This window comes from Triturus cristatus, chromosome 4_2 (assembly GCF_964204655.1).
Source record: "Triturus cristatus chromosome 4_2, aTriCri1.1, whole genome shotgun sequence".
Classification (NCBI taxonomy): domain Eukaryota; kingdom Metazoa; phylum Chordata; class Amphibia; order Caudata; family Salamandridae; genus Triturus; species Triturus cristatus.
The window spans coordinates 34,495,579-34,511,118 of NC_140586.1; the positions used below are offsets into that span (position 1 = coordinate 34,495,579).

General features: G+C 43.4%; 1 protein-coding gene and 1 long non-coding RNA gene across 4 annotated transcripts in view; one reads left to right on the forward strand and one right to left on the reverse strand.

Moving 5' to 3' along the window:
• Positions 1 to 15,540, forward strand: part of LOC146832875 (E3 ubiquitin-protein ligase DTX3L-like) — a 570,028-nt gene that overhangs the window by 529,881 nt on the left and 24,607 nt on the right. The window lies entirely within an intron of this gene.
• The window catches only part of LOC146832876 (uncharacterized), a 100,602-nt gene that overhangs the window by 3,336 nt on the left and 81,726 nt on the right, over positions 1 to 15,540 (reverse strand). Inside the window, exon 3 of the long non-coding RNA XR_014960466.1 lies at positions 6,221 to 6,460. This is a non-coding gene — a long non-coding RNA (uncharacterized LOC146832876). The remainder of the gene's footprint in view (positions 1 to 6,220; positions 6,461 to 15,540) is intronic.

The following is a 15,540-nucleotide window of genomic DNA, read 5'->3' on the forward strand; positions in this document are numbered from 1 at the left end:
TTGGTCTTGGAATGGAGGATGAAGGCATTTTTGGTGACCTATTATTAGAGTACTGATAATACACATGACATGAAGCTAGAATTACATCAACAAATGGTCCTAGATTAGGGATAAACCAGCTTTTATTCAATTCATCCATCATTACTCTTTTAGAATTGTGTGTTGGTAAATGAAGTTGTCGAAGGGCTGTTATAAGTAGTGACTGAGGCATTATAACTTTACCTGAAGTTGCTGATCTATAAAGAAGATCTGGAAATCAAGTGACTCCCCCCCTCGATTTCCAGAGATCTTTCTCATGTTGTGGTGCTGTATTTTGAATGTCTAATAATGCCTTTGTAGAAATATTCTCATAGTGTTGTATCTCGACCTCATCATCTGCATCTAAAGTGTGCATACCCTTGGTATGTGCCTGGCACTTAACCACTGCTACTTGACATGGTATTTGTAATGCAGCAATAAGGTCAGCTAAAAGATGTTGGTGCGCTACTGGTGTCACATCAGATTTAAGAAATACTCGCCTTTCCCATCTCTTCAGCCCTGAGTGAACTGTGGAAGCTACATATGGTGAATCAGTGTATATTGTTACTGGCTGACCCTGACAAGCCTGTAGGGCCGTTATCAATGCTTTTAATTCAGCCACTTGGGCTGAGTCTTGGGATGGCAAGGGTAAGAGATGCAATGTGTGTAAGGTATAATCAGTAGGTGTACCAATAGCCTCAACAGCTGCACCTGTATGTCTTTTACCTGTCTCCTGGTCTATCCATGAAGAACCATCAATAAACAATTGTCGGCCATCAGACAAGGGGTCCTCATGTGCCAGGTGATCGTCCTCCTCCCATGTTACACTACAGTCATGATCAGTGGGCTCTAGTGGGTGCACTAAAAAAGTTGCAGGATTGACCGAGTGTACTCGCTCAATGCAGATAGAAGGGTTTGACAGTATTACTTCATAACCTGTTGCTCTTTGAGTGGTCAGTGTGCTTTTACTTTTCTGCAGCACAGCAAATGGAGAGTGCTCAACATACAATGTTACAGCGCATCCTGCTGTAATAGTACTACTCTTTTCTACTGCAAAAGCTGCTGCTGCAAGCGCTCGCTCACAAGGAAAGTGACCTTTCATTACTGGATATAATAGTCCACTAAAATAGGCGACGGGTCTGTGATCCATTGGGTATTTTTGAGTAAAGACTGATATCATGGAATCCTCAGTGGCAGCAGAAAACTGAAAACATCTTTGTATAGTCTGGATTTGCTAGCACTGGGGCTGAAGCAATTGCTTCTTTCAATGTCTGAAATGCACTTATACTGTCATCACTCCACTGTATGCCTGTGTTGTCAGTTTTAGCTTGCTTCATTGCATATAATAGTGGTTGTATGATGGTAGCATAATCAAATACCCACTGACGTACAAAATTACAAAGACCTAGAAATGTCTGCATGTCTTTTACTGTCTTGGGCTGAGGCTGATCATGTATAGTTTGTATTCTAGAACCTGCTATCTTTTTGCCTTCTGCAGACAACACTTGGCCCAAATACAGCACTTCTTTTTGCACAAACTGTGATTTTTTACTGTCCACTTTGTATCCCTTAGTAGCAAGTAGCGTTAGGAGATTGACAGTGTCCAAAACACATTCAGATTCTGTTTTACTGCATATTAATAAATCATCTACATATTGCAAAACTGTACTGTCTGACTGGAAATATAACAAATCATCTCTCAAATAGCCTTGTGGGAGTCTAGAGTACTGGATTTGTTCACCATCAATTTGAAGTCTGTCAAATAATGACTGTCAGGATGTAAAGGTATGCTAAAAAAAAGCATTCTTTAAATCCACCACAGAAAACCATTTGCTGTCACTTGGTATATTAGTTAATTTCACAGATGGCTCTGGCACTATGGGGTGCTCTGCTAATACTATGGCATTAAGGGGGTGAAAATCCTGAACCATCCTCCAAGTATTACCTGTAGATTTTTTTTATTACAGGATAAATTGCTGTGTTACAAGGCGATGGACAGGAATACAGGACTCCCTGATCGTTCAGTCTTTGTATTGTCCCTCTAATACCTTCTTTTGCTTCTTTAGACAGTGGATATTGTTTTACACGTGGCAATTGTGCACCTGGCTTCAACTTTATCTGAAATGGTTCTGCAGATAGTATCAGTCCTACCTCATCTGGAGCTGATGTCCAGAGACAAGGTGGGATTGCTGCAAGTGCTTCAATATCATTGGAGAGGGATGGCACAACTGGTAACGTGGTCTGTGCACGGTAAACACGTACTAACAAGGGTGCAGTGTGTGTATAAACTATCTCAGTCCTGGTGGGATCGTCTGAAAAGAGTTCTGAATCAGAAATGTCCCGCGGTCTCAGACCAGGCATAAGAAAAATCAGGACCTTCCAAATTCCTCCATCATTATCTGATGCCACCAGAGCGCCCCACCTTCTGGATATTTCCATACACTCAAGATAAAGGATATTCACCTGTCCCAGTTCCTCACCACCAGCTTGTCTCCTGAAAATTAGTCTTGGTGGTAATTCCATCCATCTCCCTAAAAGTATTTCCTCTGACTTCAGAACCGTAAGTACTGCATCTGCTAGCAATTTATAATGCACTGGCTCTGCCCTTCCAACCACATTTTCCTCTGGTATTCTTAGTAAATTTATCCCTCATTTCGCTTGCCCTGGTATTTCACATGTCATGGACCCATCAGAGGAAAACCTTATTGTCATGTTTAATTTAGACATGATATCCCTACCTAATAAATTTGCTGGTGAATTTGGTGAATAAAGGGGACGCTCCTGCGTTCGCACTCCTGCCATCTCTATGGGCACATGTGTTGTGTATGGAATGCTCTGTACTTCACCAGAGAAGCCCTGCGTATCCATGGTGGCAGAGGACAATGGGACATTTCCTTCTGAGAGGCAAGATTTTGTTGCCCCAGTATCAACCAAAAAAGCATACATGCTTCCCATTATAATCATTTCTACCAGTGGTTCTTCCTCTGGGTCTATAGTCCTAGCTACCACAGTACTATTGGGATTCCCTGGTGCGTCCCATCAGGCTGTATGATAAAAGGGGTTTCCTCCTTGAACAATCACTCCCTCTTGTCCTTGACTCCCTGCGCTCACCAGTGCAGTAGTCTGCACCTGATGTTGGCCTCCTGCCTGCACAACAGGTGCTGGTGCCCCTTGAATAGGTATGTTAGCAAATTGCTGTTGTGGCATATAAACCTGTGTTAGTGGTGTTATATGTTGTTGAGGATAGGGGGCATACTGATAAGGACCATATTGAGGTGCTGGCCCTGACTTGTTCACATTTTGTCTTCCTCTCCCTCTCCCTATTCCACTCCCTGCGCTTCATCACTCTTCTTAAAGCGGCATTCGGCTATAAAATGTCCAATATTACCGCAGTAATGGCATTTAAAATGTCTTCTTCCTTGCATCTCTCTCCCCTCTCTTTGACCTCTTCCTTGTTCCCTGTTTGCAACAGGAACCTGCATAGTCATGTCTTTTCCTTCTCATTTTTCTGTATCTTTTCTGTCACTAGTTTAGCTTGGGCTCTGTCACTTTGGTCTTTATTCCTCCTTTCCTTTTCTTCCTTTTTTCTACAAAAATGTATACTATGTGCTTGTATTTCTGCCCAGGGTTTTACATCTAAAGCCACAACCTGATCTAAATGGTCTTGTATGTCTCCTGGTAGCCCCTGTTTTAAAACATTGTAGAATAATCTACAACTACCTCCCATGTCTACAGGTCCTACATCTGCTTCCCACTTTTTCTTCATCATTTTTATGTAGTCTGCACAGGACTTTCCTGGAGACTTAGTTTGTGTCATCAATGCCCCAATATTTGGTCAGTCTGGGTACCTATTCCTTAATTCAGTCCACACTCTAGAGCGCGCTACTCCAAAAGCAGACCCATCATGTTTTCCTTTAGTAATAGTTACTCCTTGTATCCCTGCACTTATCATTATACTATCCACCTCATCCCCTACTATGGAGCTCAAAAGGCTCTTTAGATCCCCAAGAGCTGAAGGTATCCCAGCTGTTGCATTTTCAAATGCCTTTATCCATTTCCCTGCTCCTTCATGTAATGGAGGCAGGCCTTTTTTTAGATTTTCTTTATCCGTGTGTTGCCATGGAACATAGACAGGCTGTGCTCCCTCTGTCTTATATACCAGTGGCATCTGCATTACAGTGGTATTCCTGTCACCATGTCCCTCATAAGGTGTGCCAGACCTTAAAGCATATTTCTTCCACACACACAGACTTTGTTGCATGTAATCATAATCCCACTCTGAATCCCCATAACCTTGAAAAATACATAAATCAGCCATATTTATCAATTCAGGGTCAAAGGATCCTGCTCTTGGCCACACTTTCATCTGTGGCACCATGCCTGCTGTCCATCCTGCAAGGTTATTAGTAAATGGGACAACATTATACCAACTATTTTCTCCCTTTGCTACTATTTCATTGGGTATCAAGTCACTGTTTCCTTTCCTTTCTTTTCTCTGTATAAAACTTGTCATTCCCTGCATATTTCGTACATGAAGGGATCTTACTTCAGCTGGAGGGGAACTTTGTCCTAACTCTATCATACCCTCTGCGCGAAATGGACGCCCAGACCTTGTTGTACTACTGGGAAACACCTGCTCTCCTCTTAATTGTTCTCTAAAAGCACTTTGTTCCTCTAATCTTCTTCTATTTATTTCAGCATTTCTGTTCTCAGCCTCTTGCCACAATTCCATGCGTTCCCGGTCAAGAACCCTTCTAGTTTCACTGTCCACTGAGTTTACTTCTTCCTCATCTTTCTCATCCTCTCCTGTCACATTCTTGATTTCTAGATCATATCCTAGCTCCCTTACAACTGGCTTTGCATCTGGTTTAAATGATATGGAATTACATATATTTGAACAGTCATCAGCAATAAGGCTTAATCTCTTAATTGTATTTTGTATTCCCTTTACACTGGTGGTCATGTCACGATAACCCTTATCCTCTTCCTGATATATTTTTGATCGTGCCCCTAAATCAAACTTCACCCGTGGGGTGCTAGTATAATATCCATTTCCCTCACTTGAGCTTTGAGGAATCTTGCTAGCCCATTCTAATATGTCTTTTGACTTTTGTTCCGGCAATTTTCCATTGTAGTCTTGTCTTAATTTTACTGAAATGTCTTCTGTTAAGGACACTGTTCCCTCATATACTTTTTCAGGTTTCAGGTTTAAGAGGCAAGATCAACCGCCCCCATTTTTAATAAGTCATCAACCTTTGGTGTAACTTTGTTTATGTCAGTCAAGGGTATTAATATCGGATCTTTATAGCCTAAAGCTGGAACACCAGTGTCCACTGAGTCTATTGAGGTAGTGGATTCCTTATCTTCCACTGACAATGATGGATACATACCCTGATGGCATAAGGGCCCTCTAATTATCTCAGAATATGTCGAGGGTGGTGCTGTGGCTTCTACATGGGAATCCTGACTGAATATCTTCCACATGTCCAATGATGCTAATCTTTTTGTTCTCTTATCTCCTTTATATGCTCCTGAGATATATGATATTACATGGGCTATCACTGTATTATCAAAAGAGCCATCTGGTGGCCATGGAACCAGGGAAGTCTTTGTGCCTTCTTCCCATTCCTAGCAATGTCTTTTTATTCTGTCAGAGTCTCCTGGAAATGTGGAAATCATATGGCCTAAAGGAGTCCCTTTGTCTCCCTGCCTCTCCTTGGAAGATTTCTTGAAGAAAGGCATGACCTCTCAATTTTCCTTTTAATCTACCAAAAAACTTTTACTATTCTTAAAGGCTCCTGTCCTAATGTAGTTCACACTAAAATCAGTTGGTACCTCTGATAATGCAAGAGAACTCATAATCTATTACACATGATATAACAACCACAAATCTACATTATATATATATATATTTATTTTTTTTCAAACTGTCAGGATAGACTTCTTATATAATTCCTATTTCTCTAATAATTCCCCAAGGGAAAGACAAAACAGTCTGCCAAATTTAACTAAATAAACATCTATTTCACTGGCGATTCCTAAACAAAAGGTCTGTCAGGATCAACAAAACACATTTAATTGTTTCTCTTCCTCTCTGACGATTCCTAAACAAAGGTCTGCCAGGATTAACTAAATACACATCTCCGTTTGTAACAGTTGTGGATCAATACCCAAGGATTCGACAATCGCCCTTTTTTCCTACCTTATCTGGCCGCTGCAGACGTCCCCCAGACCGGTACCCCTGTCATCCAAAAAACAGATCTTTCATCTCAACGGGTGTCTGTCATCCTCCTCAAATTGTGCACGACTAAATTAGTTGTCCAAAGGGGCCCCGAAGGGGAACCTCCCCAGCAGCAGGCCGGATCAAAGGGGATCTCCTGGCTGGCTCGCCTCGATATCGGGAAAAATCCTTTAAGCAGTGCAAATCATTTAATCACCACATCTGCAACAAAAGAGAGTACAAAAAAGGTGTATTGTACATGCCAGGCTAATTCAGCTGGGAGAGTGATGTGCTATGATCGAAGCACAAGTCAGTCTCAACTTACATACACTTCAAGTCTACTTCTTATAATACTAATTTTGGCTTAGATCCATATTTAATACAATGTTCACAATAGGAAAAGCTTCCTGCTTTTCCGTTCTGTCCCACCCAGATTACATACATTTATTTCAAGAACAGCTCTTTCCTGTGTTAGTGACTTCTCACGCCAAATTTACAGACTACAATGGAAAACATTCTTGCTGCTCTGAATTTCCTGTTAAATATCCTAGGCAGGACGTTCTCAGCTCGAATACAATGAAGAGGAAAAAACACTTAAGCATTTAGACCTTTTTTTTTAAAGCAGGCTGTAGGTTACTTCCAGATGCAATTGTGCAACTTTAACATGCATGTTTACACAGCATTATACCGTTTTTCGGTCTTTACATAATATTTCACAGTTTGTGGGCAAGTGACAGATAAAACTGAATAATTAGGTCCTAAATCTAAATTAGGGTTTTGATTCCTTTCAGTAGTAAAGGGCCGCTTTGCACTTAGAACATTTATGTCTGCGCAGTAGCAGTAATAAAAATTTCCTGGTAAAAGGGAGATAAAATTGGCAAAAAAAGACAAAGTGTAAAAAATCGTGCAGAGGAAATCTCGGGTCCTTCCTTCACAGTGGGTGATCCCAGTCGTCGCCAATGTAAAAATGGGTCGCAGACCGTTGTTGATTCAAGTTGTTTATTCTCAAGATGCATATAAATAAACCCACCAGTGCAGATGACAGAGACGCTCCAGCACCGGTCAGCACAGAACACGAAGTGTCTCAAAGCATTCTTACCAGTAACTAAGCAACATAGAATGTACCTACATCATATTACTGACATCAGGGAATTCCATATAAGCATCATACTAATAAAAAGGGCACTACACAACACCCAGGTTCTTCATGAAACTATCAATAAGTTTTATAAGGCCATTCGCAGTCTTTGCCAGAAGGACTGCATCATCAGCATATAGTAGCGTGGGCACAGCCTTATTCTACACTTGAGGGACGTCTGCCCCAACCGAAACTAAGGTGTTCTCCAGATCATTAGTATAAGGAAGAAATAGGATTGGGGCAAGGACCCCGAGCTTGATGCTGACCGGCTCAGTACATTCGCCGGCCCCACCAAACCTAACTGAAGCAGAAAGGTCATAATGGAGAAGCCTTAAGAATGTGACCAGACCCGCATCAACACCCATGCTTTTTAAGATGTCCCACAACTTGGAGCGGGAAACGTAATCAAATGCGCTGGTCAGGTCCATAAATGCCCTTCGCGTATTTGTATTTTGCCAAAATGAGATGGAGATTGAGGCACTGTCCGATTGTGCCAAGCCCCTTTCTGAACCCATACTGACTAGGGGCCAGTATGTGGTTGGCATTAATACAGTCCAGTAAGCAGTCCAAAACAACCCTCCCAATTATTTTAACAGTGGAATCCATTACACCACATTGGGTCCATGTTGAGCGACATCTTCTCTCTGCAACAAATGGTCTTGCAGTTTTATATGGATCTGGTTCAAGCCGAATAGATCCACGTAACCCCCTATTGTCTGCAATGCGTAAGATATGGCAAAGAGCGCATCGTATCTTGGGCATTAATTCTCGTTTAAATGTAAAGGCTCCTATATGGAACAACTCCAGAATACGCATTAAAGGTAGAAGCTTTCTATGGCCTCAATGGAAATCGGCAGGCATTCTCACACTAGACCAAATTCTCCATGACGGGGATCTTAAACCTCTATCACAGTTAACGGATGAATTCAACTTACCCCCGCTGCAGCATGCCAAATACGATCAACTTAGAAAATCTCTTCTCAAAGCTCTTGGTGCCACACCTTGGTCATTATCTATATCACCAATAGTGTTTTATTTACAAATTTGGGGCAAACAGAAAGGTGTCATTTCAGGTCTCTACAAAACAATTACATCTCAATTATTTTCACACCCATTATCCTGCGATCTCCGACATAAATGGCAAACACGTTTACAGACTTCTTTTTCAGATATGGAATGGATGAATATACTAGATGGTTTGGATAAGGGAGCTCGAGAAGCTCGTTTAAAGTTTTGCTTATTTAAAATTCTACATGACTGGCATTGGTCTCCGGTTAGATTATATAAGGCAGGCTTGTTACCGCATTCCAATTGTTGGAGATGTAATGCTTCTGGATGTGATATTGTTCATATTCTTTGCACGTGTCCATTGGTTAAACATTATTGGTCTTACATAGGTCAGACCTTACATAAGTCTATCTCACTGCATTTACCCCTCTCCACAGCTAATATTATATTACATGATTTCAGAAATGTTCCCACTCTTTCTAAACCACAATCTCGTTTCCTACATACCGCGCTTGCAACTGCTAAAATCTGTATATTAAGACAATGGAAATCTTCCACTCCACCATCTCAAGAGTCCTGGTTATCTGCTATGATTCAAAATGCTTCGCATGAAAGGATTATATATAATATTCAAGATCAACTAGAGTTATTTTCACAGATATGGAATCCTTTTTTACTTTCTTAACATGTTTGTATTTGTTATCATTTCGTTTTTAAAACTTGATTGTGTATGCTTTTTCACTCTTTCCTTTATATATTGTTATATATATTTATTGTCCTAGATAGCATAATATTAAATATTGTTTTATATATGAATTTACTTTTTAATCTCTATCATATGATCCTTACCCTTATTACTTGTATTTGAGTTTTCTTGTTTTTGTTTAATGATTCTGAAATGCTAATAAAAAATTTCAACACCAACAGTGGAATCCAGAAGGGATACCGGGCGGTAGCATTTATCATCTTGCACATTTCCTTTTTCAAACACATTCACAATTACAGATGTACACCACGACCTTGGCACTCCCTCACTGCAAGCGGAATTAAAAACTGAAGTAAGCACCAGGGTCCCGAACACTGGGATCTTCCTTGAATAAATCAAGTGGAATACCATCTGGTCCCGGAGCCTTCTTGCCTCTGCTATTAACAATTGCTTTTAGGAACTCCTCTTCATTTAAAACAAGGTTTGGGCACGTTGTACTCAACTATACTGGGGCTTCAACAGCCCTGGAATCAGGGGAATACAATCCAGCATAATGAGCCACCCATATCTCAGACGAAATATGGACAGTTACTTTATCAGCTGGTAAGGCAGGGGATAAAACAGACCGTGCTGCTTTCCAGAAGGCTTGTGGGTCTTTAGAATGGCATGCACCCACTATAGAATCCCACTTCTCCTCCTTCATGGAGGACTTTCTTATTTTGATGGCATGCTTGTATAACTTCCTACTTTCCTTAATCGTAAACTGGCCTCTAGGGATTTGCTTTAAGGCCCTACGTAGGGTGTTATTGGCTTCTCTACAGGCATAATCAAACCATGATTGTACATGGTGACGCAGCTGGCTAATGGGACTAGAAAGCAGAATTGTAATCTTATCTAAGAGAATTGCGAAGTCAGATAGGATGCAAGCCGGATTGCAGGGTATGCAATTGCAGCTATGCACCAGGGCAGAACTATTGCATAACACCTGGGACATTATGCTGTTCATGTTCGCAGATTGCCATACCTCCCTACGTCCTTAGTAGATAGGACCTGGGGAGGCAGATGCTTGAGCTTTTGTAGCATGTGTGGTAGCACTATCTTAACAGAAATAGGATTGTGATTGTGATCACTATAGGTCTGGATGAGGACCTCACAATTCCTAATAAATGGAGACATGCTCCAGGTGGAAAAAATATAGTCAATAGTGCTTCCTGCACCCCGCCCTATAAGGTTGGAATGTGTTGGTCAGTAGATTTAGGAACCTTATTGACCATGCCCCGTTCTGCCAGATGGGAGAATAAGACCCGCCCCCTAGCATCCATTACATTATAATCCGACTCTCGAAAAAATGAATCAAAGGTGGTTGGAGAAAGGGGCGGAGGGTGCCCCAATTTTGCATTAAAGTCCCCGCCACCAACAGCTTAAGGGGGCATTCCACTCGAGCCTATCTCTCCACAAGCATATCAATTAACACGAATAGTCCTTGAAAGTCTCCCTTGGATGAGAAGTTGTTATTATAGAAGTTTACCAAATATATCTTATGGGTGTCTTTCCAAGTGAGGCAGAAGGCCTACGCCTCCCCCTTTTCCTGGAATAGCTGTACAATCGAACCCCCAATATCCACTTTAAACCAGGCCGACAAGCCCCCTTTGGCTCTGTTCGATGAGGATGGAATCGCGGGCAAACTAAAGCACATAAAGCCATCAAATGCAATGTCATTAGACTCCCATGTTTCTTGCATGAATACTATACCGTAATTCACAATGAAGAATCGCCATCCGTCAGTCAGAATATTTGAGGCTAGACCCGCTATGTTCCAGCTTAAAAAGGTCACGCAAGCATTATCTGTTGGACCTTCATCCATACATATGCTCACACTGGCCCCTAAGGGAGGAGGGTTCTGCGTAGGAGTGATGGACGAGTGGATAGCAGGGATTGAACTGACTGGTGCCTCGTCAATATTCAGAACGCAGGGTCCTGCGCCTAAGTGGTTCTGGGAGAGGATAATATTAGTTTGGGCAGTGGGAATGGAATTGTAGGGGGGCTCACCCTTCTCTAGTAAACCCGGAACTGTGGGCAGATGATTCTGTAGGGGAATGGGGGGCATTTGGGCAACAAAATTTGAACTATCTAGTACCCTGCCGTCCTCCTGAGAATCGGAGCAAACAAGCTCCTCCCTAAACTGTCAATCAATATCCTCCAGCCCGGGTAGAAAATCTATTCAAAGGGAGTGACACTTAGGGGGGGGGGGGGGTCTAGGCAACACAGTCATTTGGGGATTAAGACTGCCAGGAGTACAAAATCGATTGGCAAGGTGCTGATAAAAAGAGCCAAGTGGGACTATCTAAACAGGGCTGGTTTTAACCATTCTTATACTTGCTTTATGCAATATTTCATGAAGAACCATGGGATTACGAAGGTTGACCACAATGACATCCCCACTGTGCCCACGTCCCCCACCACCAATCCCCCCCCCCCCAGCTTGCCATCAAGATCTCTTTTGGTATGTCCCAATTGCCAGCATTGTTGTTGTTCTACGAGTGGATAGATTTGTTCATTAGGCCCCTGGTGGATTCCATATTATCTTCTGTGAGTCTGGGTACATTAGTCAGGGCAGCGACGTAAGGGGAAGATCTATCACAGGTAAAGGGTCCTGGCTTGGGGCTTGGGTTACCAGTTGTTTTACAGGTTGGTTTGCTGGTAATTTGACATGTGGATGATGTTCGTCCATGCTCCGGACAGCTATAGTAGGGGGTAGATCAGAGGTCAAATACTAAGTACAAAGGGAAGTCATGGGATCCAAGGTCTTCACCAATTTAGATTCAATTATTGCTAGTCGTTCAAGGATGGGGCGAAATTTGGAATCCAAAAGATACACCCTATACATTTGCTCAGTTTACTCCAGGTATTTTTATTTGCCACTGCTGAACCCCCAATCAAATCGTCATTGCCAGTCCTAATACGTGAGGCCATTTTGCTAGTTGTGGCTGAGTTTCCAGACTTTGTTAATTTGACAGTTTTCCTCCTGCGCTTGGATTTTGGGCCACTCTCCCCATCAGAGTCACAAAGCTGATCATAACCCTCCGTGCTGGTTGGCCCAGGCACAGATCCCCCTCCTGGTGCGGGGAACCCAGCCCCCACGCAATCTGGAGAGTCACCCAAATTTTGGACTGGCTTTGTGGAGCAAACGTGGTCCATTGACGCTGCAGTTGGGCTTGTTGCTATAGATACACTCTGCATTGGTAACAGCTCACAGGAGCTTTGATCAGTGCGTAAATGAGTGATCTCTTCAGTTGTGAGTGAAAGGCGACGTTCCACCAGCCGTATTTCGTTAGTGACCGTGTCCACAGCCCGAGTTAGATAATTGTCAATAGTCGAGCGGGGGCGAGGTATCACGTTGGGGACGCTTGAAGCACCCTTCCTCTTGCCCATACTACAAGCCTATTTGGAGTGACGTGGACTAATGGAAAAAAAACAAATAGGCAAAAACTAAAGCAGATATGCACGGTGAGCCACAGCTCTCAGATTGTTAAAAAGGGGATAAAAATATGGAAGATAAAAATAAAAGACAGAACCTTATTCCGTAATGGCTGCTTATACGGCTCAACATAATCCTGAAACAGGCCTTAGGGAGGGGGCCAGCCCAGCCTCTTCCGGCTTTGACGGGCGCAGATGGGCCCACCCTTGGCCTGGGCTTCTTCCGGGCACTCCTACGCACGTCCTGCGCTGCCGGATGCTCTGCCGGCTTTTGTGTGCCTCCGGGCGCGTGCAGGTGGTCACGTTTGGCGGCTCACAGCCGCGTTGGTTGCTGGGAATTGGAGTCCCGGGTGGCGGTACTGGCGTTGTCCTTCCTGCACTGCAGGATGCTCTTCTAGCTTTTGTGAACCTCCGGGCGCGTGCAGGCCGTCACGTTTGGCGGCTCACAGCCGCCTTGGTTACCGGGAATTGGAGTCCCGGGTGGCGGTACTGGCATTGTCCTTCCCGCGCTGGGGGAGGTTCTGCTGGCTTTTGTGGGCCTCCGGGCGTGTGCAGCTGGTCACGTTTGGCGGCTCACAGCCGCGTTGGTTGCCGGGATTCGGAGTCCAGGGTGGCGGTACTGGCGTTGTCCTTCCCACTATCGCCAAAAGAAGGAGTCACCTTACCTCATGACAGGAAAGACTTCTTAGAAGAAAAACAACTTGCGGGTGAATGTAGGCTAGTATCAAGGGAGGTATCAAGTCCTGTAGGCCCACAAATAGATTTCCATCATAGACGTAGACCTGACTCTCATCATCGGGCTAAGGGATGTCACAGTGTTTTGGTAGAATCAGAGTAGGTGAGATGTTGGGGGTTGCAGCTTTGGCGGAGATCGTGGCAGATTGGGTTCCGAGTCTGGAAGGACTATCGGCTCCCCTCTGGCATTGGCAGAGTTGATGCTGGCATCAACACAATTGGTTGCAGCATCAGTCTCAGTTTTGTGGATGATATAGGGTGTGACAGGACAAGAGACACCAAACTCACTCAAATAGGTGTTTTATGGAATTCATTTATTCCTTTCGTTCACAGCTTTAAAGCCCCGTTAGTCACACCATAGAGAACTAGAACAAATCAGTCATTTCTTGTTGAACTTGGGGTTCTTTACGTTCATCTATTCATATCCATGCATTTTGTTCAGCATCCACTCCCTCAGGAAAATATTAAGACAAGGCTATTAATAGCCATGTTCATTATCTATATAGCCTTCCACCTGTCACAGCTCAAGCCTCTTGTACCATCAAATGGCCCCACTGTTAGTCAGGGGTAGCAATGCCTGCTCTGCAGAGATAGAGAACGTTTTGCGAGAGTCCCTTGCCATGCTGAAGAAGGACAGGAATTTATACAAGCTCCCTTACGGGACAGAAGAAGGACAGGAATTTATACACGCTCCCTTAAGGGACTGAAGAAGGACAGGAATTTATACACGCTCCCTTAAGGGTATAAATGCAGGCCAGCAGATGGACCCAGTGCTTGGCTCCCGGAAACTTCACCCTTGAGACCACGCCCACTTCCTGTTCCTTCGTGGAGATCAACCTTGCTGTGGCTGAAACCTGTTTTTCTGTGGAGGTATTAAATCCTATTTCTTTTTGGCTGCCAATTCTTTTTGTTCCTTTTCTTTTGCCAGCTGGCACGCTACTGCTCCCTGATTCTTTTTGTGGATGGAGAGTTTGCCTGTTATTGCGCAGTAGCGCTAAAGGCATTTAATGAGCAGCACCTATTTTTTTTTAGCAGTGTGTGACTCCGCGGCCGCGTTTGAAGGTAATTCGCGGCCGCGTCCTTTTTCTCGCTGCAACCGCGGTCGCGTATATATCTAATGCGCGACCATGTTTATTACAGTAGCACCTCTCTGATTATTTTTTGGGGCTTTAGCGCCAATTCATGAACATTCCTGGCCCCCAATTTCAAGTGGCCACATTGGGCTGAATAAACGCCCCCGAAATAAAAGGCCTTTTGGGAAATTGAACCATACTTCAGCTTTTTATTTTTGTGCCAAAATCCCTATGTTTGGAAATCTCCATATGTTCTCAGTAATAGACTGTGAATGCTCTTAAGAGGCCTACGAATTTGTAAAGTCAGACTTTTTGTGGAACTTATGCCTTTAAAACATGTTTGGACATTGAAAGCAAACCTTTTTGGATTTATCTGCCTCTTCTTCTTCGGATCTTCTGCGGACTGTGAAGGAAATAACTGATGTACCTTGTTCTTCGAATCACTCAGACAGTTCATACGTCCCTTATCAATTCTGGCTGGTAAGTGGAACAACTGTCTCTACGGGACAGGCATAATATCCTTACGAAGTTTTTGAGATTTACATAAGGGGATAGAATTTCATTTGGGGCATTTCTTGTTTTCTCTCCTAGGACACTCACTTTGAATTCGCTTTCCTTGAACCTTTTGGGGATTCAGAAGAGGCTACCTGGGTTGGATATCATTCCCCGCATCTCCCTGGGCTAGCCTTCCTGTATGAGAGAATCTCTTTTCCATATCTTGGGGGCTGTCTTTGGGGAGTGTGGAGCGCTCTCTTCGTTCCCGTGGACTGGGAATTACTTCAGGTCAGTAGATCCGGCGACACCACCTATACACCTCTGGGGGGGGGGGGGATTGAGTACGTGAATGTCAAGGTCAGAAGAAAACCTCACTCCTCCTTTTCTTAGGGCAACGTTGTCAGGAGAAGTCTGTCTCTACAATACAGTGCCCAAAGACAGTGTGCATGAGTACTCAATCAGTTCAGAGGAAAAAGTGCCATTCATTATGTCACGCCAAAATAAACGTGTACCAATGTGGTATTTAGTTAATATACAACCCCAAGGGATACATTAATTCCCATACAGACAGTGCAAATAGCGTATTAGCCATGCTCCCGGCATGCGGACAAAAGTTGAATACACTTGCTTTAAGCCGTGACCCCAAGCAAAAGTCACAGCTGGCTCAGCC